At 42.7% G+C, this 24,376-nt stretch overlaps 1 long non-coding RNA gene and 1 other non-coding gene across 2 annotated transcripts in view; one reads left to right on the top strand and one right to left on the bottom strand.

The window, feature by feature from the left end:
* LOC103164748 overlaps positions 1–24,376 on the bottom strand; it is a 117,740-nt gene that overhangs the window by 90,546 nt on the left and 2,818 nt on the right. The window lies entirely within an intron of this gene.
* Positions 15,634–15,771, top strand: LOC114807730. The gene has a single exon (XR_003755805.1). It is a non-coding gene; the product is annotated as a small nucleolar RNA SNORA7 (small nucleolar RNA).

Below are 24,376 nucleotides of genomic sequence, written 5' to 3'. Positions count from 1 at the left end.
CTAATTTCAAATGATGGTGGTTTGTGGTGGAAGAGGTTGAATCTCACCCGATCCAGTCTGGTGCTATTTATCTGCCTATTCAATTCCTTTTGTGGTGGGTGCATATGGGAAGAATATGGTAGAAAATACACCCATTTGTTTTGCACGGCAGGAGAGGAAAAGGGGATCAGTCTCTGATTGACTCTGCCCATGTCTCTGTCCCTCTCTGCCTGTCTCTCTGACCATCAGAGTTTCTCTCCTCCCTGAAGAGTGCTGAATGTATTGGTTCCTCCTATCTGAAGTGGCTGAACCAGGACTTCAGTAATTATAACTTCCTGTTCTATAGGTGATCTGGTCTTCTGTAGAAGTAGATGGGGCTGGATCTCCCCCTTCTAGACTATGCATATGCTCGCTACGGGCAGGGAATGTGTCTACCAACTCTGTTTTCGGTACTCTCCCAACTGCTTAGTACAGTGCTCCGCACACAGTAAGCACTCAATAAATGATTGATTGATTGATCTTTGCATCAGTGGTTTTATTTGCCTTGCCACAGGTGGCCCGTAAGGACAGTTTAAATCTTTTCCTTTAAATGCCAAATGACTGAAGCCCTCCAAAGAATATTGGGGAACTTCTCTTTTTTTGCTTTGGTTCCAGTATACTGGCTGACTTTCAGAATGCTGAAGACTTTCACTCAAAGGAGGGAATATTTTATTTCTTTGGATCCATGGAAAAGTGAAAGAAGAGCCCATTTTGCAACATGAGCCCTGGTTGAAGATGCCTATACCGACCCATCTATCCAATCCTCCATCTGAGTTTAATTCTAAAAGGACTTCTTCCAAGGCTAAAATAGCAGCAGAGTTTTCTAGTTTTATCACGTTTACAAGAGGGTGGGGGTGGGGAGTGAGCATTTAGTTCAAAATGCCCTGGTTTGAATGATGGGTGTGGTTATTCTGTTTCTCAATGGATTACTACACAGATTACTAAACAGTCACAGGAAGGTAGAAGCATGTGGTGACATGAACCTGGGCAGATTCAAACCAAGCTTCTGAACAGACATCAATCAGTTGCATTCACTGAGTTCTTACTATGTGCAGAGCACTGCATTAAGCAGTTGGGAGAGTACAACTTAATTGGTAGATATGTTCCCTGCCGACAAGTTCACAATCTAGAGCAAAAAATAAAACATAGCTCTACTTTCAAGCCGCTGATTTCTCTCTTTGTGACCTGACCTAATTTGGTCTGGTCTTTGTGAAACACAAACACACACACGCACACGTGCACCCTCCCCCCGCCCCCCGAAAAGCCCCCTGATTTTAAAAAGGCAATCACTCCAGCTGCTATTCAAATTCATTCATTCATTCATTCAATCGTATTTATGGAGCACTTAACTGTGCAGAGCACTGTACTACACGCTTGGGAAAGTATAAAATCAGTAATGATCCTGTGAAATTCCTTATTCCAACTTCTACTCCTACAGGTTCAGTGAGGGGAAGGTTATTAGGGAGCAGAAAGTTTCTATCACAGGAAGTAGTGGAGTGAAGAACACGGACTGGGTAGTCAGCGGACCTTGGTTCTACTCCTGGTTTTGGTAGTAATTATGGGCAGGGAATGTCTGCTAATTATCTTGTAGCGTACTGTCTCAAGTGTTTAGAACAATGCTCAGCACACTGCCAACACTCAATAAATACCACTAATTGATTAATCGCCTGTTTTGTCTCAGTGTCTTAGTTTCCTCATCTGAAAAAGGTGATGAAAAGTCTGTTCCCTTTTTTTTCACTGGTATTCATTAAGTGCTCACTATGTGCCAGGCACTGTACTACACGCTGGAGTAGAAACAAGCTAATCACGATGGACACAGTCCATGTTCCACACTGGACTCATAGTCTTAATCCCCATTTTGTTGATGAGGTAAATGAGGCACAGAGAAGTGAAGTGACTTGTCCAAGGACACACAGCAGACTAGTGGCAGAGTCAGGATTGGAACCCATGTCCTCTGACTCCCAGGCCCATAACCACTAGGCCATGCTGTTCTCCCTCCCACTTTGTGAGCCCCCCTTTAAGCAGGTCCCACTGTGTCTAATCTGATTTTGTTTGCCCCAGGGCTTAGTACAGTGCTTGATACAAAGTATTTGCCAGAAGCCACAATTATTATTAATATTTGTTCTTTAAAACTGTGTGTTTAAAGAAGCATCATTAAATGGTTGCTGTTGGAAAAAAGTAGAGCAAAGATGCCTCCTTTTTTATCCCTTTAGTTGTCACACGTGCCATAAGGTGAGAAAAGCAGAGACTTTCTCACTACAATTTCTGGGCATTGTAATGTTTCCATTTATGGCTAGATAAATGCCATAATCATTGCACTTTCAAATGCAACTTTATCATGGTAAGAGTAAAAAGTGATTGTAGAGAACCCTCTGGGATGATCACATTACAAGCATATAAAACCAGTGATGCAGTTCCACAGCATTTAAATTTTGCTGTTCGAAGAAATATATAGTTTGGCTTATGCTGGGGGTCAGGGTAGTTAGGGGAAAGAAAAAAATGCTCTAAAAAGAAGACAATATTCCCTTTGTTGGTCTGTTCCTCAAACTAAGAACAATCCAGTCTGCGCCCAGTTTCCTGCTGACATATCCTTGGGAAAGAAAAAATCAATTCTCCCTTTGTGGATATTTAGAAATCGGGTAGGCTTGAGAAAGGAAAACCCTGAATAGATCTAATGTAGTGGGGGACAAAAGATTTAAGTGACTTTTGGGGAGGAAGAGATTGACAGGATCTTTGGGAGTTTGGGTCATTTAAGGTCATATACGAACTATCTCATTCTAATATCTTGGCTTTGCATTTGCTTCCTGAAAAATATACACTCTGGGCAAAATTGTAACAGCCAGTTGGTGTATATTTTTAAAACAATAGTCAAAGTTTTCAGGGTTCAGGTTCTTTTCCATGCCATTTTTAATGATTTTATTAGTCTATCCAATTCAAAACAGGGAAGGATCAATTTATCAGGCAGTTAGATATATATGGTATTTATTAAGTGCTTACTAAAAGCTGAATCCTGAAGGAGATTGAAAGCGATCAATTTGTACAGAAACTCTGTCCTACACAGGACTCCAACCTTAAGAGAGAGGGAGAATGGATATCTTGTCTCCATTTTACAGATGAGGAAACTGAGGCCCAGAGGATTACTTGACTTACCCAAAGTCCCATTCAGGAGGCCAGTGGCAGAACTGGGATCAGAACCCAGATCTCCTGATTCGCAGCCCCAAGCTCTTTCCACTAGCCCACGCTGCCACCCGACTCTGTCTTTAATGGAGAGTCCTTTTAGAATGATTTGAAATTTAGCCAACTGTAAATTGTGAATAGTTTCAATTGCACGCTTGAGCCTAGAAGCAAGAGCACAATTAAAAAGCCAATCAAAACAGGATTTTATTAAGGTAATAAAATTCAGCAACAAATCTCTATACTGCTCACAGTGTAGGGAGTCACTAGAAATAAAACAGCATTAGACATTTCTAAGAGTTTCCATTTAGCTACCTTTCTGCTCTTACTATTGCCTTAGCAGCCAGTAACCTCTTGACAAGAATGACACATATAGGCAATGTGTTTTCTGGCCTGTACTCTGGATCTCTTCCTTCCTGCTCTGCCTGCCTGTGCCTAAGGAAATGTGTCAGTTATATTGTCATATTGTACTCTCCCAAGTGTTTAGTACAGTGCCCTGCACACAGTAAGTGCTCAATAAATGTGATTAAGTCTGTCCACTGTACTAGTGGCAAGAATGGCTTGCTGTTTCCCTGTTTCTGGCATCCAGTTTCAACCACACCTCAATCCTTGCTGGTGCTCCCTACTTGGAGGGAGCTGTAGTTTATAAAGGAGGAAGGGTCTGAGTTGTAAAATCACGAGACTATGGGTATTGCTACGTTGCAGTGAAACTCTGGCCAAAGAGCCAGGGCTTACAGAGGAGAATTTCTAAGATCCTGTTTTCACGTGACAAAGCCATCTTCGATTTTTTTTTTCCTCTGCTCCTGCAGATGGCTAGTACTGATGGATTTGCTTTAGATGTGGTAGAAAGCACATTTCCCTTTCAGCCCGCTTTTACCAAGCCCAGCCATTAGCAAGACCATTCTTGGTAACGATAATGGCCAGAGTTTACAGTGAGCATCCCAATAATAATTCTTGTTTTTGGCAAGCACTTAGTAAGTACCAAGCACTGTACTAAGCACAGGGGGAAATAGAAGTTAATTAGTTAATTCAGTGTATTTAGTACGGTGCTCAGCACACAATAAATACTCACTCAGTGGGGCTGGGATAAGAACCCAAGTCCCCTGATTCTTAGACCGGTGACTTTTTCTGCTAGGCCATCCCCCTCTCCCTGCTCGACAGCACTTGTGTATATATGTACATATTTATTATTCTATTCATTTTATTAATGATGTGTACATATCTATAATTCTATTTATTTGTATTGATGGTATTGATGCCTGTTTACTTGTTTTGATGTCTTTCTCCCCTCCTTCCAGACTGTGATCTTGTTTTTGAGCAGGGATTGTCTTTCTATTTGTTGCTGAGTTGTACTTTCCAAGCACTTAGTACAGTGCTCTGCACACAGTAAGTGCTCAATGAAGACGACTGAATGAATGAATAAATAAATACAATATAACAGATTTGGTAGGCACAATCCCTACCTAAAAGGAGTTTAAAGTCTACAGAGGAAGACAGCCAATAATATATACTATAGAGAGTGAAAATCATAGAATTTAAAGATATTTTCATAGGTGCTATGAGAGTGGGGTGGTTATCAAAGTGCTTAAGAAGTAAACAGCCAAGTGCAGAGTCAATGCGGAGGGAAGGGTGTCTAGGGTGAAATAAAGGACTTAGTCAGGGATTTGAAGTCACGTCACAGACAAATGATTCAGGTAAAAATGGTGAGTAGAATGCTTACAAGGCCACTCCTCCTTTGTGAGAGAACTTGCGTTTCCATGAGATCAGAGTTGTGCAAATTTTCCTCTAGAGAAAACCACCGAATCTGGAAAGAAAAGGCCTAAGTAATTGCAGGATTCTTGGCTCAGTAATGACCCAAGCCACAAATACATCAGTCACCCAGTGAGTCAGCACCCTCCCAGCCGCTTGTTGAAGAAAGGCCTTTTATTGTGATGCTTCCAAGCACAGTCTATATGTAATGTAAATGCTAAACTCTTCTCTCATTATTTCTGAGTGCATTACAGAAGTCACTAACTGCTCAATCAAGAAGCAGCATTGCCTAATGGATAGAACACAGGCCCGGGAGTCCAAAGGACCTCGGTTCTAATCCCAGGTCTGACGCTTGTCTGCTGTGGGACCTGGGGCAAGTCAGTTAACTTCTCTGGACCTCAGTTACCTCATTTGTAAACTGGGGATGAAGACCCTGAGCCCTTTGTGGGACACTGACTGTGTCCTCCTGATTCGGTTGTCTCTACCCCAGAGCCTAGTGCACATAGTAAGCCATTAACCTCCTTCTTTTTCCCTCCTACCAAGGGCCCAATCGACCAGTCAGTGGAATTTATTGAGTGCTTACTCTGTGCAAAGCATGGTACTAAAAGCATGGCAAAGCACAATACAACAGAATTAGCAGGTATGTTCCCTGCCCAAAACAGCCCAATCAGGAGGACTTCCAGTTTCTCTGGGAGGCAACTTCCTTGGTCAGGCTAGCCTTTCTCCTTTACTGGGCGCCACGTGGAATTCAAAAACATGTGAGATTTGTTGTTGAGGAAGCAAACTAACCGCCCTGTAGTAAGTTCTTGATTATTCAGGGCTGATTTTCCAGATCTTACTTCTCCTCCTTCACTTTCTGGAAGCCTCTCTAAAAAGCAAAAGCACCATTTCCCTCTAGACTGTAAGCTCGTTGTGGCAGAAAACGTGCCCATTTGTTTTGTTATACTGTGTTCTCCCAAGTGCTTAGTACAATACTCAGCACACAGTAAGTGCTCAATAAGGAGGAGCAGCACGGTGTAGTGGATAGAGCACGGGCCTGGAAGTCAGAAAGTCATGGGTTCTAATCCAAGCTCCACCACTTGTCTGCTGAATGACCATGGGCAAGTCCCTTCACTTCTCTGTGCCTCAGTTATCTCATCTGTAAAATGGGTATTGAGACGGTGAGCCCCACACGGTACCAACCTGATTTGTTTGTATCTACCCCAGTGCATAGTACAATGCCTTGCACATAGTAAGTGCTTAACAAATACTATAATTATTAATAAACATAATTGATTGATTGATTTAGTGCTCACTGATACCCCCATCAGAGGGTAGGCAAGAGAAACGAAAGGACTGAATGGCTTAGTGGAAACAACACAGGGGTAAAAGTCAGAAGGCCTGGGTTTTAGACTCTGTTCCGTCTCTGACCAGCTGCATCATCTTGGGCAGGTCACTGACCCTCTCTCGGCCACAGTTCCCTCAACCATAAAATGGGGGTTAAATACCCGTTCCCCTTCCCTTTGGACTCTGACTCCAATGTGGTCCAGAGGCTGTGTCTGACCTGATTATCTTCTATCTACCCCAGCCGTAAGTACAGCGTCTGACATACGGTAAGTGCTTAACGAATGTCACTATCATTATTACTACTACTCCTAATATAAATATTATTAACAATAATGTGAATAATAAAAATGAACTCACATGGTTTTCCTTATACTGTTCCTTCTAGAATTGATTTCAGTAATGTGTGTTGTTTTCTGCCAGTTTTCTGAGACAACATAAAAAAACCCCTTAGATGTGAATTGGGCAATGTTCTAAATTGGCTTCCCCTAGGTTAGGTCCAAACTGGGGCAATTTCCTCATTAGTCACCTTCCAACGGGCCTGGCACCCATTGCTGGGCAGAACTTGGGAGCTGCTTAATATTATTATTATTACTACTAATAATAGTGTTTTGTTTAGAGCTTATTAAGTGCCAGGCACTGCACTAAGTGCCGGGATAGATACAAACTAATCAGGTTGGACATAGTTCCTGTCCCCATGGGGCTCACAGGCTTAATCCCCATTATACGGATGAGATAACTGAGGCACAGAGAAGTGAAGCGACTTGCCTAAGATCCCACAGCAGGCAAGTGGCGGAGCTGGGATTAGAACCCAGGTTCTTTTGACTCCCAGGCCCGTGTTTCGTCCACTAGGCCACGCTGCTTGCTCCCCTTTTCAAGCCCTGCCCCCAGGGAAGCAGAGCACTCCAGAGTCCTGCTCACTGGAACAGAACATTGTTCCCTAGGCTGCGGGGCCCAGATGGATATGGCAAGGAAGGCAGAAACGTACCAGAAAACCTCAGCTGCTCCCTCTCCCCTTCCCCCAAAGTGGGTCCTGTCCCTCTCAGAGAGCTGCAAGCTCATGGGGAGTGGGCAAGTGGGGAAGGCAAAGGGGGTGTTGGAGAATTAGGGCTGTCTGGAGTGTGCAGGACAAGCGGGGAGACTATACAAGCCATGGATCTCTTCTGAGAGCCACTGCTACATGATTTAAAACAGGGCAGAGGAAGGAGGGAGAAAAGGAAGCAGCGTGGCTCAGTGGAAAGAGCCTGGGCTTCCGAGTCAGAGGTCATGGGTTCGACTCCCGGCTCTGCCACTTGTCAGCTGTGTGACTGTGGGCAAGTCACTTAACTTCTCTGTGCCTCAGTTACCTCATCTATAAAATGGGGATTAACCGTGAGCCTCATGTGGGACAACCTGATTACCCTTTATCTACCCCAGCACTTAGAACAGTGTTCTGCACATAGGAAGCGCTTAGCAAATACCAACATTATTAAAAGGAAGGTGGAAGGAGAGATTTAAGCCAGGACCTTCTGCCCCTTAACCTCACTCCACCTGCTTCCAACAAGGCCTGAAACTGGACTAACCGTCTGGACTAGACTCTTCCTCAAGCCCTCAGCTCTAAAAATTCACTTTTCCCAATTGCAGAGGGTAAAATAGGCCCCAAAAGAAGGCAATGACCAAAACCACTTGTGCTTGCAAAAGACTTTAGGCTAAGGCTTTGGTGATTCAGGGTTTAGAAATTTGGAAACAAATAATTCCTCAGCCAGTATTAGAAGAAAGAGACTCAGAGGCTGGGTGGATTCTCTTTGGAGTGAGAGGTGATTGGTGACCTTTATACATTTCCCCTACACTATTCATACTAATGCTCTGACCCTATTCCAGGTTGGTAATTATAAAGAACACATCCACAGGAAAAGCCCTGCTAGATTTTCTGTAGAGTGATTAATTACCTTTTATGAGGGTGGAGATTGGCCAACCCTGATTCATTCCACCTAAAATTCCTCTCCCGTTCTCATCACATTCAATATTCTCCTGTGCTCTCTCCCCAGAACTATTTTATAATGGGGCTGGAGACTCCCAGTTGGGCAGAATAAACTACCAAAGTTCCCTCCATAACACTCATGTGCAAATCTTTAAACTCTGTTGTTCCCCATTATCTGTAATTTACTTTAGCATCTGTCTCTCCTGCTGGATTATAAATTCCTTGAGGCCAGAGTTGGTGCCTACCAACTCTACTGGACTCATTCAAGTGCTCTGTATAATGCTCTGCCACACAGAGACTGTAAGTTCCTTGAAGGGAGGAAACAAATCTACTAATTCTATTGTACTCTGTCAAGCACTTACTACAGTGCATTGCACAGAGTAAGCGCACTAAATACTGTTGATAGGTCAATGAATAAAAATGGCTACATTCAGCCATCTCATAAGTAGGGAGACACTATTTATGAAACACTTCCTGGTGACAAACGCTTTGAAAATGGACATTTGAGGAGACGGGTTCGATGGAAAAGGCCATGAGCATCTTGAATTAAACTGAACTTGAACTGAATCCACTGGAACTTAATCTTGAAATGAAATCCACTGAGAAATAAAAACTCCCACCCAGAACCACAACTCAATCCTGTCTGAAATAAAGTAGACACAACCATGGGAAGATTTACCCAAAACTCAAAGTACAAGGGGAAAGGAGTCTTAAAATGGTTGGCAAGCCCATGTGACCTCAATGCTGTTAGTCAGAGATCCAGTGAACCTCACATATAGCATTTCAGAGTTACTCACGGCCAGGATAAACCCAAACAATTACCAGCCTGACTCCATCTCCTGCTATAGTGACTGTCACCACCCTCAAACAAAGCACTCTCAGAGGTAACAGCACACCCCCCACAAAAAAAAAACAAAACAACCTCTATTTTTTTTTAATTTAAATAAATTCTCTTGTCAACTGAAAAGTTCATCACACTCCTGATTGAGTTGCTCCTTTTTTCTCGGTTGGAGGAAACAACTCCAAAATATACAAAAGAGTAATTCAGGTACTTGGCAAAACCAAGCCAGGAACACCCCAAGCTCTCTGCTTCCTAGTTTCCGGGACTTATGTGACTTCCTCTGCTGTTTAAAGACTCTGTTCACATTTGCCTTTCAAATAACAAAGCATACCAACGTTTTCCATTGAGTACAATATTTTTCATATCTTCCTGTCCCAGACCTTTTCTGTAATGTTATTTAGAGCTCTGGAAATAGTTGCATTACAGTGGCAAATATGTCTATAAAAAGAAGAGGATATGGATAAAAAGTTTCTGCTTGGGCATAGAGAGGACAGTAGGATCCAACAAAATGATACTGTGCTTCTCCCATAAAAAGGATATTAATTTGCATATTTGTTTAGCACTTACTGTGTAACAAACACAATAGTAGATGCAAGGCGATCAGGTCGGACTCAATCCCTATCCTCGCAGGGCTCTCAATCTAAATAAGAGGGAGGATATGCATTTATTTAATCCCCATTTAACATATGATGAAACTGAAGGACACAGAAGTTAACTGACTTGCCCAAATTCCCACAGCAGGCAACGGTTGCAATTAGAACCCAGGTTCTTTGACTCCCATACCTAAGCTCTTTCCACTAGATCAGGCTGCTTCTCTCCCAGCTAGGTCATTCTGCTTTTCTCTCAGTGGCAACAGGAAAGCTGGATCTTCTGGGATCCATTTTCTGCCAACTGAATACAAGTTTTTATAATGGAGCCTCCCATCCAGAACCACAGATGACTCTCGTTCAGTTCTGAGACGTCAGGGTGAGGAATGGATGATAGTGCTAGTCAAATTCCTGCTGGGGAATAGAGTTCAGTATACTAATAGGTGGGAAGTCATGCAGAACACTGCTAAACGCTTGTGCAGTCTTCCCCAGTGGTTAGTCAGCTACAGATACAACCAGGGAACGTGTCTGCCGATGCTTTGTATTGCTTTCATTCATTCATTTGTTCATTTAATTGTATTTATTGAGTGCTTACTGTGTGCAGAGCACTATACTAAGTTCTTGGAGAGTACAGAATAATAATAAATAGATGCATTCTCTGCCTACAACGAGCTTACCGTCTAGAGGAGTAAGCCTTTAGTGGAGTGCTTTTTCCATAGTAAAAACACAATAGAAGCACTGATGATTGATTACTAGAACCCAGGTTTCCCATTTCCCCTGGTCTTATTAAGGTCACACCTCCTTAAGAGGCCTTTCCCGACTAAGCCCTTTTTACCCCGATCCTCTCTTCCTTCTGCGTTGCCTATGCACTGGGTTCTGCATCCTTTGGGTGTTTGATATTCACCCCACCCTCAGCCCCAGAGCACGTATGTACATGTCTCTATGTTATTTATATTAATGTCTGTCTCTCCCTCTAGACTGCAAGCTCATTGTGGGGCCAGGAACAGTGCCACCAACTCTGTTGTATTGTACTCTCCCAAGAGCTTAGTACGGTGGTCTGCATGCAGTAAACGTTCAGTGAATCTAAGCTCATTGTGGGTAGGGAACATATTATATTGTTGTGTGGAACTCTCCCAACCACTTAGTACAGTGCTCTGCACTCAGTACGTGCTTAATAAATACGATTGATTGATTGATGAATGACACTGAGGTCAATAATAGGGTTGGTATAGAATAAGCAGGATTGACCAGTGGCTGTGTCATTCCATTTGGACTCTAGTGCTGCCTCCAGGCCTAATAGGAATCTGGGAATCAAAAGGAACTGGTTTCTAATTCCAGCTCTGCCACCTATCTGCTATGTGACCTTGGGCAAATCACTTAACTACTCTGTGCCTGTTACCTCATCTGTACATTAATAATAATAATGATAACTGTGGTATTTGTTAAGCACTTACCATGTGTCAGGCACTGTACTAAGCGCTGGGGTGGATACAAGCAAATCAGGCTGGACACAGCCCCTGTCCAACGTGAGGCTCACAGTCTCAATCCCCATTTCACACATGAAGTAACTGAGTCACAAAGAAATGAAGTGACTTGCCCGAGATCACACAGCAAGTAAGTGGCGGGGCCGGGATTACAACCCATGACCTTCTGACTCCCAGGCCCGTGCTCTATCCATTATACCACGCTGCTTCTCATATGGGGGTTAAGACTGTGAGCCCCATGTGGGACAGGGACAGTCTGCATTATGATTAACTTGCATCTACCCCAGCGCTTAGTACAGAGCCTGGCATGTATTAAGTGCTTAATTGTTTGATCTGGGAATTCCATGTACTAGAGTCCCTCCAGCTGCATACAGTGGGAAATATGAAAAAAGGAATGCAAAGAGTAAATGAGTTTTTCCTCAGTGCGGGGAATGGGGTTAGCTCTCAGACTTTAGAGAGAGGGTCCTTGATGAGGCTCCAAAAGAGGGACTTTGTGGTAATAGTTGCAGAAATAGCAGCCGCAGCCGCAGTAGAAGTATTTGTTGTCAGCTTACTGAATGCACTGCGATGCCAACGGTTTTAATCCATCCTTCGCAATAAATCTCATGATTTTCATTGTACTCTACACATCATGAGTTGAACACTTAATGATTAAGTGACACTGGAAGCATTGAATGCCATCAGTTGGAGATGATCAGGGTTTTCACCACCCCTACCACCCCCCGTCTACCACCCCTCCTTCACCTCTCCACAGCTTAACCCTCTTTTCCCCCCATTTCCCTCTGCTCCTCCCCCTCTCCCTTCCCATCCCCTCAGCACTGTACTCGTCTGCTCAACTGTATTTATTTTCATTACCCTATTTATTTTGTTAATGAATTGTACATCGCCTCGATTCTATTTAGTTGCCATTGTTTTTACAAGATGTTCTTCCCCTCGACTCTATTTATTGCCATCGTTCTCGACTGTCCGTCTCCCCCGATTAGACCGTAAGCCCGTCATACGGCAGGGACTGTCTCTATCTGTTGCCGACTTGTTCATTCCAAGTGCTTAGTACAGTGCTTTGCACATAGTAAGCGCTCAATAAATACTATTGAATTTTCACCTTCATTTCATTTTTTTAGATCATGTGCTCTGTTCCTCCACTTTGTTTAAAATTCCCATCCTCCTGTCTTAGGCCCCCAGTAATTCTGCAGAATTAGGATGCTCCCAGATGCCACTTCCACTTCAGCCAACTTCCACTTCTGCCTCCGGACCCCACTGAGTTAGGAAGCTCGATAACACATTTGAGCAGGCTGAAGCTGGCAAGCCAATGTCAATCCAGAGCTCTGGTCAAAAATAAATAAATAACCCCCTGGGCGCCTCCGGCAGACCTCTGGAATCATTATGGGTTACAGTGGTTAGGGACAGCCTCAGCAGGAGGGAGGGCAGGTAGCTCAGGGCATACCAGTTATCTAGAAGAATGGCAGGCACACAGTCCCCTCACCCTTCAACGGCTCCTCCTTTGTCTGCTGTCTGGCGACCTGGTTCTTGCTTAATTAATCCCTCAGTGATAGTTTCTACTCCTTCTGGGAAGCATGCTAAGAAATCTCCATATTTGGGATTTGGGAGGAAGTCGATGCAATCTTTGCCCCAGTGCAAACAAGACTAAACAACACTAAATAAATCCTGTTAGCTGACTGAGTTTTCCGATAACTATTCCTGTTTCTTAAGAACCACAGTTCTGAAACAGAAGGGATAAATGAGGGCCAGAAATATGTCTTTACCTCTACTTAAACTCTTCCACACACTTAGTATAGTGCTCTGCACAGACAGTCGGGAAAATAAGTATCAAAGATTGCAAAGAACTCAATCCGTGACTCCAAAGACCTAGATCTGAAGATTCACAATTTTCCGGCAATCACTGAAAACAGATTCTGTGTCCAACATACGCAAAGTCCCTTTTTCCACCCTCCTCTGTAGGGGGTGGTTTACTACCGTGACCAAATGGGCCAAGCCACCAGAAGGTGATAGGGAGTAATTCCTGCTTATTGTGATGTTGATACTACATACTAAAATGCATTATGCTAACTAAATAATTTACATAGTTAAAGATGATTTTCTCCTTCAGTACTTATAAATTTTCTTTCTCTAAGGCACTCAAAATACATTACAGACACTCCCTAATTAGGACTGGCTCTCTCAAATGAGCAAACATTTGCTTTGCAGATAAGCAAAAGGTTTCCTCCCCTTCATTTTTGGCTGGAGATAGCAAAGATCACACATCACAGGAGCAGCAGTGTGGTCTAGTCGATAGAGCACAGGTCTGGTAGTCAGAAAGACCTGGGTTCTAATCCTGGCTTTGCCACTTGTCTGCTGTGTGACCTTGGACAAGTCACTTCACTTCTCTGAGCCTCAGTTACCTCATCTGTAAAATGGGGATGAAGACTGGGAGCCCCGCCTGGGACATGGACTTTATCTACCTCAGGACCTAGTACAGTTTCGGGCACATAGTAAGTGCTTAACAAAATTCCATTAAAAAAGCCAAAAAAATTTAAAAAAACACATCACATATCCAATTGTTCAACCTAATGGGAAGGAGATGTTAGGGAGACTGTGCCTTAAAACATTTATGCTCTCTCATACCACCCCTATAGTCCATAATTTTAAGAGTGGAACAGAATCAAAAACTCATAACTCAGCAACAGGATCCTCTGAAATACTGGATCCCAAATCACTGAAACTTGTAAAGTGGGTAGTGTTCTGAGGATCCCGGTTGCCACACAAGTGAACTTCTTTGATCTGCAAACTCGATCTATACTTAGCAAGGAAGGTCCTTGCCAGTATGCCTCTGGCCAACTCCCTATTTCTCATCCTATTAATGATGATTAATTTTAATCTGTTGTTTATATGGCTTTGAAGGTCTTTAGTGTCCCAATTAAAGACAATATGCCCCTAGAAAGGGAGCAGTAAATTTGGACTTTAATAAATATCATTTCTTGTATGGACAGTGACTTGCCTTCTGTCTTTTGACTGCTGTTCTTTTAAAATCCCATTCCTTAATATCTGCTGAAGTAAAGCCGAGACTCTCATTGCTTCTGTCAGAGAAAAGATAAATTAATGCATGGAAATGCTTTGGAGCTTCGTGAATGAAGGATGGGCACAAAAAGAAGGAATTCACACCTTTCCCATAAGTGGGTTGTGAACTAGAAATGAACAAAATGGCATAGATGTTTGAAGTGATCAAGTACGGTGATCTTACCACAAAGACTTCTTAAAACTGTTCTGATGGCACATGAATCATGGGTCTCGAGAAAAATTCCAAAAGGCAGCAAGATGGTAGTGTTTAGTTAGCAAATCCAGGCAACTCTTCCTCATCCCCTAAATGGAAAACTTTTTTTTGATTAATCAACTGAGTGGTCACTGATTCACCATCTCAGGTTTGAGCTCTGAATCTTTGGTATTTTTCCTCTTATTTCTCTCCTCTCATTCCCTCCTTCCTTCTTCCAGAAAGCTGTTGCCTCTTCTTTCTTCCCCACTGGATTGGATATATTTTCATTAGATTGTGAGCCTTCTGAGGGACAGGGACCAGGTCAAATTCCCATCAGTATTTTTTTTACAATATTGGCTAACTGCTTACTATGTGCCAGGCACTAGACTAAGTGCTGGAATAGACACAAGCTAATAATGTTGAACACAGTCTCTGTCCTAATGGGGTTCACAGTCTTAATCTTCATTTTACAGATGAGGTAACTGAGGCACTGCAAAGTGAAGTGACTTGCCCGGGGTCACAGAGCAGACAGGTGATTGAGCTGGGATTAGAGCCCAGCTTTTCTGACTCCCAGGCCCATGCTCTTTCCTCTAGGCAATGGTGCTTCCCAGGGTATTCTTTTTTCCAGTACTTAGTACGGGACTCTGCATTCAGTAAGAGCTGATAAATACTACTACTTCTGTGTCCTGTGTGAGTATGGGCTAGTGGAAAGAGCACAAGACTGGAAGTTAGGGAAACTGGGTTCTAGTCCTGGGTTTACCACTTGTCTGCTGGGTGGTGTGATCTTGGGAAAGTCACTTCACTTCTCCGGGCTTCAGTTACCTCAGTTGTAAAGTGGTGACTAAATGACTATTTTCCTTTTCCTTTAAACTGGTGAGCCCCATGTGGGATTGGGACTATATTCCTTCCTAACAAATATTGCAATTATCATTATTCAATACATAAAGCCTGATTCAAAGGCTTATTTTGTCATTTTAATTTTAGTCTACAGGGAAGATGGAGTTTTTCAGTTTGCTTCAATCCTAATTAAACACTTTAAAAATGTAATGTTTGCCTTGTATTTCACTAGGGATGCTTGTACATATACTGTTCCCTTGCCCACATCCTCCCTCTGGCCTGGAACTCCGTCCCCTGCACACGACAGGTAAATCGCCCCTCTCCCCACTTTCAAAGCCTTATTAAAATCATATGTCCTCCAAGAGGCTTGCCCTGACTAAGTCCTCATTTCTCTTATTACCTATACACTAGGAACCCTCTCAGTGTCACAACTGGAGAGTTTTCAGCACTCTACCAGTCTTGACTACGGGAGGGAGAGTCAAGTAGAGGCATATCCATTCCATTCCTAGCTTGGCCAGTGGCTAGTGAGAGAAAAGCAATCTGCTCCAAGGCAGCAAAGGCATGGGAGAAGGTAATAATAATAATAATAATGTTGGTATTTGTTAAGTGCTTACTATGTGCCGAGCACTGTTCTAAGCGCTGGGGTAGACATAGGGGAATCAGGTTGTCCCACGTGGGGCTCACAGTCTTAATCCCCATTTTACAGATGAGGGAACTGAGGCGCAGAGAAGTGAAGTGACTTGCCCACAGTCACACAGCCGACAAGTGGCAGAGCTGGGATTCGAACTCATGAGCCCTGACTCCAAAGCCCGTGCTCTTTCCACTGGTGTAGACTCAAGTTTACTTTGTGGAAGGAGGCAATGGTAAACTACTTCCATATTTTTACCTAGAAAATTCTATGCATACACTATCAGAGCGATTGCAGATGGAAGTGGGGCATTCTGGGAGAGATGCGTCCATGGCATCGTTATGGGTCGGGACAACTCAACAGCATAAGACAAGACAATACTTTGGGATCTGTAATAAAGATAATAATTGTGGTATTTGTTAAGCATACGCTATGTGCCAGGCACTATACTAAGCAATGGGGTGGATATCAGCAAATGAAGTTCAACACAGTCTCTGCCCAAACTGGGGCTCACAGTCTTGATCCCCATTTTACAGATGAGGTAACTGAGGCGCAAAGAAGTCAAGTGATTTGCAGACAAGTGGTGAGGCCAGAATTAAAACCCTGGTCCTTATGACTCCTAGCCATGTGCTCTATCTACTGGTCCATACTGCTTCTCTGTACTCTGTAAGCAAATGATATTGACCCCAAACTCAACCCCTCAGCACTTGAGGATAGATCCATAATTTATATGAATATCTCCCCCTGTAGACTGCAAGCTTGTGGTGAGCAGAGAACAAGTCTATCAACCCTATTGTATTCTCTCAACGGCTTAGTACAATGCTCTGCACACTGTAAAGCATTCACTAAATACCATTCACTGATTGATTGGTTGATTAATTGATCCCTGCCCAGAAGATGCTTGCAATCTAACCATAATTCATCATTTTTAGATTCTTCACAAGGTATATTCTATTGTAAACTAGGTCAATGATCTGTGATCTCCCTGCCCTAGGATACAAATCTTTCCTAAACAATATTCAAATGATATAACAGGAATGGTTTTCTGTGTAGTAAAGACCTTTTTAATACCTCTGATAAGAGTAAAGAGAAAAATGGCAGTGGAGCAATGAAAAGACAGGGAAGCAATGGCAAGCATTGCCAGGGAAATCAATCCATCAGTGGTATTCACTGTAATAATAATAATGTTGGTATTTGTTAAGTACTTACTATGTGCCGAGCACTGTTCTAAGCGCTGGGGTAGACAGGGGAATCAGGTTGTCCCACGTGGGGCTCACAGTCTTCATCCCCATTTTACAGATGAGGTAACTGAGGCACCAAGAAGTGAAGTGACTTGCCCAAAGTCACACAGCTGACAAGTGGCCGAGCTGGGATTTGAACCCATGACCTCTGACTCCAAAGCCCAGGCTCTTTCCACTGAGCCACGCTGCTTCCCTAGAGCACTGTACTACAATACAACAGAGTTGGTAGACACCTTCCCCACACACAACAAGCTTACAGTTGGGAGGAAACACCAGTCAACAGTAAGACATCTTTGGGAAGCACATAGGCCATGGTCCAGGCCAAAACATCCCAGTAACTGATCAGATTGCTGATTTGTCAAGCCTGCTCTGCTGCTTCTGACCACCGACAGCCCACAAGATGAATCTCCTTGACGAACTTCAGAACACAATCACACTCTCTGCCACTGTCCTCAACTGATGGATTGTTCTATGTCATAGACGGGGGCCAATGTTTTTGGGGAAAACTTGCCTGACCTCTGAGGCATTGGCTTATCCTCACCTCCCTCCCTGTCTTGTACAAAGTTATTATTGTTAACTGTTCCCTTTTTCACATCCAATGGTTGACTCTCTGACCTCCAGGGCCAGTGGATTCCACAGGTTGGCCACATGCTGTGTGGAGAAGCATTTCCCTTTCTTTTTTCTAAATTTCCCTGTCACTATCTCTGCCAATAGTTTCTTGTTTTCAGATTAGGGGACAAATTTCAAAAGAGGAACTAATCATGAAGACATACCTCAAAAGATCCCCCATCCGAGTTTTCTGTCCATGTTCCACCCAATGAGAAACGAGAAATATAATCCAATTATGCTTTTTTCCAACCAGAATGTCACATGTAAATTATTTATGCTTTCCCTCTGGCTTGGCCCTCTAACACCCAGTCCTGCTGTTTGAAAGTGATTCAACAGCTCCAGACCAAAGTTGTGAAGTCAGGGCCCCCCAACTCTCTAGATTCGAACCAAATCGGTGCACGTCCACAAAATAGCACAGATGACATCATCACATTCTGCTCCGTGCCCAGCATAAAGCCCTAGACTGGAAGGTCATTGTGGGTGGGGAATTTGTTTACCAACTCTGTTATATTTTACTCTTCCAAGCGTTTAGTACAGTGCCCTGCATGCAGTAAGTACTCCATAAATACCACTGATTGATTGATAGATTGAAGTTATGCTACATGCATTTTCAAGTCCAGTATTCTCAAGTGCCTTCAGTGGTGACCCTAGCTTCAAGTAAGGGACAGCATGTTCTGTTTTCCACTTCCTCTTGTCTGGGGAGCGGGGCCGTGGAGAAAGATGTCTTGCACATGGAACTGTTGACTCCATTCTGTTCTCCAGATGTTGCCCACCACATATTGGTTGGAAAAGAATGTCCATTGATTTGCCTCCTCAGAGATAGCCAGCTGTTTTTTCTGTGGGGGTAATCTTGGGCAGGAAGAATCTGAGAAATGGCAACTTGCAAGTTTTTCTTCTACTTTTGCCTAGGGAATATGCATTCCCTGCTCATAGAGAAGAGCTCAAGGGTTATGATGTCAGAACACTCTTTATGGAACTTCCTCCTCTTTTGCATTATCCTGATTGTTAATTAGTGTTTATTTAGGAACCCCAGATATCTAACAAGCTCTTGAAAAAAATACATATTTTTCCTAGTCTACATGATTCTCTATATAGAGGGTGCTACAGTTTGTGGGTGACAAAACCATCATTTAGATGCACAGAAATGTCAGTGTTCCACCCCAGAAGTAGCTGATTTCAATGCCTGAGAAATCATTCCAGAGTATTTGACTTCCAGTTCTCATTTTTTAAAATGGTGTGAGTTAAGCGCTTACTACACACCAGGCACTGTTCTAAACACTGTGGTAGATACAAAGTATTCAGGTTGGACACTGACCCTGTCCCACATGGAGCTCACAGTCTTAATCCCCATTTTGCAGATGAGGTAACTGAGGCACAGAGAAATGAAATGGCTCGCTCAAGATCGCACAGCTGATAAGTGGTGGAATTAGAATTAGAACCCAGGTCCTTCTGACTCTCAGGCCTGTGCTCTATCCACCAGCCCACTCTCCTTCCCATTGTTCTCTTCAAGTGGAAAAGATCTGCAGTTGTTGTTCAGAGGGCTAGAACCACCCACAAAGAGAATAGAGATATGTTGACTACTGCATGCAAAATGGCAATGTATAATTTCAAAGTTAACACATTCAAAGGCAATAAAGAGTAAAAGATCCTTTCGAAACTCTGAAAAGTAAACTGTTTCCTAAGTCCTCCACCCTTTCCAGGAGGTAGACTAAATACTTAATGAACCTATTTTACTCATCTGCCTGTAGCAACAGCATAGGATAGTGACTAGGATGGGTTAGGGTTTTCTTCTCCCTAAATGTTGACTGCATTTTTAAGCACTGCCTCTCTGAAAGGCTCTTTCTCTTAAACTTCCATTTTCCAGAACTCTGGATCACAATTACACCTTGTTTGTTTTAAAACCCTATATGGTTCTAGAACAGAAAATGTTTGGAAAACATCTAAGATATTTATAACCACCTTCCCAGCAGTTACAACAGAAAATATAGTTTGGAATCATAAATTTGCAATGAGCCTCTTAGACAAATAGCCAATTAGCCTAATGCCTGTTTGGCCTTACCTTTGTAATTACAGTAGATTTCAAAATGTAAGTGAGAATAGTTTGAAAGGTTTTAAGATTTCTCATTTTTGTTTATACCAAAATGTTGCCACAAGAAGAATGAAAACAGTAAAAATCATCTTTCAAAATAACAATATTTATTCTGCAGAGCAATCATATAATCAAAGACACAGCCACCCTTAAATAAATATGCTATACAATACTGATAAATGTGGTCTAGTCTATAGCTCTTGGTTACTTTTTAAATCAAGTAATCCCAAATTTTAGGGGGGAATTCTAAAATTTACTTTAGCCTCAAGTTTTTACATGTCATTAGTTTTTGTGGTCTCTGACAGAAAATGAACTGCAGGAAAATCTTTTCTAAATAGTTGTATTGTGTTACAGTCACTCTTCAAGCATACCTATAAAGTACATCTACTGAATGTAATACACTTGCCATTTACAGACAGATGTGTTCCCCCTCTAGCTGATCCAACTGCGTAATTCACTGTGAACGGGTCCCAACTGTGAGATTTTACTGCATTTGCATTCATAAGAACATTATATAAAACATTATATAAAAGCAGATGCATCACATCAATAATGTAATGCCAAAGTCATGCATTTGGTTAAGTGTTTTAAAGTTACATTTATCAAAAGTACCATCAGTTGAAGACTTTTAGCTATGTCCACTTTCAGAATTGAAACCATCTGTTAATCCTAAACCCAATCTGACAGGCTAAAGTGGTGGAGATGCAGACCCAGTGGAGCCTGCCTGAGGGGCAATGGGAATGCACATTTCTCTCCCTGATTACACCCTCGAAGCAGGCCTTCCTTCAGCCAACTTCTGCTTCACTACTAACTGAAGAAAATATGAAAATAAAATACATTAATATAATAACTATCTTCATATGTATTCTCTCTTGCTCTCATAAGCGGTAAAAATAAAATGTTTATTTTTTATCATTCTTTTTTCAAGATTTTTCCAGCTTATTATATTTTACCATCACCCATCCTACCATATGTAATAATAATAATAATGTTGGTATCTGTTAAGCGCTTACTATGTGCAGAGCACTGTTCTAAGCGCTGGGATGGATATAGGGTAATCAGGTTGTCCCACGTGGGGCTCACAGTTAATCCCCATTTTACAGACAAGGTAACTGAGGCACAGAGAAGTGAAGTGACTTGCCCACAGTCACACAGCTGACAAGTGGCAGAGCCGGGAGTTGACCCCATGATCCCTGACTCGGAAGCCCAGGCTCTTTCCACTGCGCCACGCTGAGCACTTACTGAGGGCAGAGCTCTCTTTTGCAAACTCCTCCTCTACCTCCTACCCCCTAACTGTGGGGGTCCCTCAAGCTTCATTTCTTGGTCCCCTTCTATTCTCCATCTACACCCACTCCCTTGGAGAACTCATTTGCTCACATGGCTTCAACTACCACCTCTATGCAAGCACTCACCCTCTCCCACCTGGATTACTGTATCAGCCTCCTTGCTAACCTCCGGCCCTCAATTGCCACAATAATTATCATTATTATTCATATTATTACCATCATCACTGCAATGTTCTTTCCCCATTAACTAGTTAAGATATATTTTGAGAAGATGCAAGGAATACATGGTAGAAATGGTATTTGTTAAGTACTTACTATGTGTCAGGCACTGTTCTAAGCGCTGGGGTAGATACAAACAGGTTGGACACAGTCCATGTCCCACATGGGGCTCACAGTCTTAACCCCCATTTTAAAGATGACGTAAAGAGAAATCGCACAGCAGACAAGTGGCAAAGACAGTGTTAGAAGCCAGGTCCTTCTGACTTCTAGGACTATGCTTTATCCACCAGGTTACACTGTTTCTATTTTCTATTTGAAAATGCATAAATTAAATTTCAATCCCACATCTTCCACCTGACTTCCCCAGAAATTCTCTTCTGCCCTTGGCACATCTGCCTTATAATTTCAAGATGAACCTTTGGAATTATCGACAGGATGAAAAAAAATTAATGGCTTTGGCAAAACCTACTCAGAATCCACTGCATTTCTAACTCTGAATACTTTAATAATAGTAATAATGTTGGTATTTGTTAAGCGCTTACTATGTGCCGAGCACTGTTCTAAGCGCTGGGGGAGATACGGGGTAATCAGTTTGTCCCATGTGAGGCTCACAGTCTTAATCCCCATTTTACAGATGAGGTAACAGAGGCACCGAGAAGTCAAGTGATTTGCCCAAAGTCACACAGCTGACAGGTGGCGGAGCCGTGATTAGAACACACGACCTCTGATACCTAAGCCCGGGCTCTTTCCACCGAGCCACACTGCTTCTCTACTAACTGCACTAATACCAAATGGATACTCTTACTTAATGGCATCCATTTTCAAAAATAAAAAGACAACATCATCATCATTACAGAAGTGTTGGTTCCTAATATGTTTTAGGGAATTTGATTTGCAATTATACAATTCACCATGGCAAACAAAATCAAGTGGATTTTATTGTAAGAACTGATAACAGTTCTATCTTCTTCAACTGTTATATATTTCTTCTTAAAACAGAGTAAGGTCAAGACAGTTTGTTAGTGGCTCTTGTCAGGGTAGAGGAAGGGAGCTTCACTGGGCAGCCTTTGTGGCTGGAGCTAGCATCCCCTACTGAATCAGTAGGACAAAGCCTTTGGGGGGAATCAGCAGGTCTGACTCATAGGAAATCCACTGTGTCCAGGTGGGATCCCAGCCAGTTATTCGTCTGGTTGAGAATAATAATTGTAGTTATTTTTTAAGTACTAACTAGCATACTAACACTGGGGCAGATATGAGGTAACCAGGTTGGACCCATTCTCTGTCCCACATAGGGACAACACAGTCCCTACGTTTACATAGTCTTAATCCCCATTTTACAGATGAAGTAATTGAAGCACAGAAAAGTTAAGTGACTTGCCCGGGGTCACGAAGCAGACAAGTGACAGAGCAAGGATTAGAATCCAGGTCCTTCTGATTTCTAGGCCCATAATCTATCCACTACACCACAGTGCTTCTCAGGAAGAGCATGGGCAGAAAGGAACATTGCTTCTATTCCTTTCAGACTGTATGCTCATCGGGGGCATGGAGCACGTCTACCAACTCTGTTATACTGTACTCACCTAAATGCTTAGTACAGTACTCTGAAAACAGTAAGCACTGAGGCATCTGAGGCAAGGAGAAGTCACACAGCCAAGTGACAAAGACAGGGTTAGAACCCAGGGTTAACTCTAACCACTGAGTAAATACAGTAATTGGTTAAGGAAAGGAAGGGTGAGAAATTTTTGTTTCAGGCCTGCTGCCTCAGGGCTCTAGAATTCTTTCTATGAGTTGGGAGGGAATAGTTTTTGCTTTGCCCCTGCCTGCGGAGACTAAGAATAATAACGATAATAATGACATTATTAAGTGCTTACTATGTGCCAGTCACTGAACTTAGCACTGGGGTAGATCAAACAAATTAGGTTGGATATAGGAACTGTCCCATATGGAGCTCACAGTCTCAATGCCCATTTTACAGATGAGGTAACTGAGGCACAGAGAGGTAAAGTGACTTGCCCAAGGTCACACAGCAGACCATTGGCAGAGCCGGGATTAGGACCCTTGACCTAATAACTCCCAGACCCGTGCTCTATCCACTACACCATGCTGCTTCCTAGGACAGCTCAATCTCTCCAAGTCAACTGTGAGATCTAAGAGGAGCAACTCAGATGTCAGAGCCTGCTCCTCTCAGGCAGCATTGGAGACTTCCCTGCAACTGCAGGAGTGGGACATCTGGGGCCCACTCTCCTGTCCTAGAGCCGGCCCACCTGCCAACTCAGGCCCTTGCCGGCCTGATCTAGTCAAGTTCCAGTTGACGCTCAGTGATAAGGGCAATGAAGAGAAGCACTGTGGCCTATTGGAAAGACCATGGGCTTGGGAGTCAGAGGAACTGGGTTCTACCCCTGACTTTGCCACTTGCCCTGATTTAAGGCTAGAAAAATGCCTATGTCCATCAGTTACCTTGGAATTTCTTATTTCCCAATGTCCTACTCATTTCACTTGAGCTATTTTGGTTGTTTCAACATATTTTCTTCTAATGTGCTGTGGTTAATGCGTTGTCCTTAAGTAACTGCACGATCCCTGCCCCCTCCCGCCTGTTGTGCAATTTCTCTGGCTCAAACATATCACCTTCCCAACCTTTTTTCTATTCCAAAAAAGAAGCTTATCTATTTATCCCATTGTTCTACCTTCTTTGTCTTAGGTTAACAAAGGAGTCTTTCAGCAAGCCTATCTTCCAGGGTTACAACCCATTAGGGCAATGGCACTGATTACAACTTCATTTGTTAAACAATTATGGATACAGTCATTATTTGCTAAAGAGAATCCCCTTTCTAGCTTTACTTTAAATCATCTGATAATAGCAATACGTATTTCTTTAAAAGAGTAGATGAGGAAAAAAATGTGCTACTAACACATGGTATATGAGAGATAACCCAGGACAGAGTTTTGGGAATCTAAAAAGTGACAGAAATCAAAATTATAAAGCAGAATGCTGGTTTGAAATATCTCTCCTAAGCTCCTTTCTTCCCAGGATACTCATTACCACTTTAACTGCCCCAAGAATGTTTTTAGGAAAAACGATACCAA

Source organism: Ornithorhynchus anatinus, chromosome X3, assembly GCF_004115215.2.
Source record: "Ornithorhynchus anatinus isolate Pmale09 chromosome X3, mOrnAna1.pri.v4, whole genome shotgun sequence".
Classification (NCBI taxonomy): Eukaryota; Metazoa; Chordata; class Mammalia; order Monotremata; family Ornithorhynchidae; genus Ornithorhynchus; species Ornithorhynchus anatinus.
This window is presented reverse-complemented; position numbering and strand designations above follow the sequence as displayed.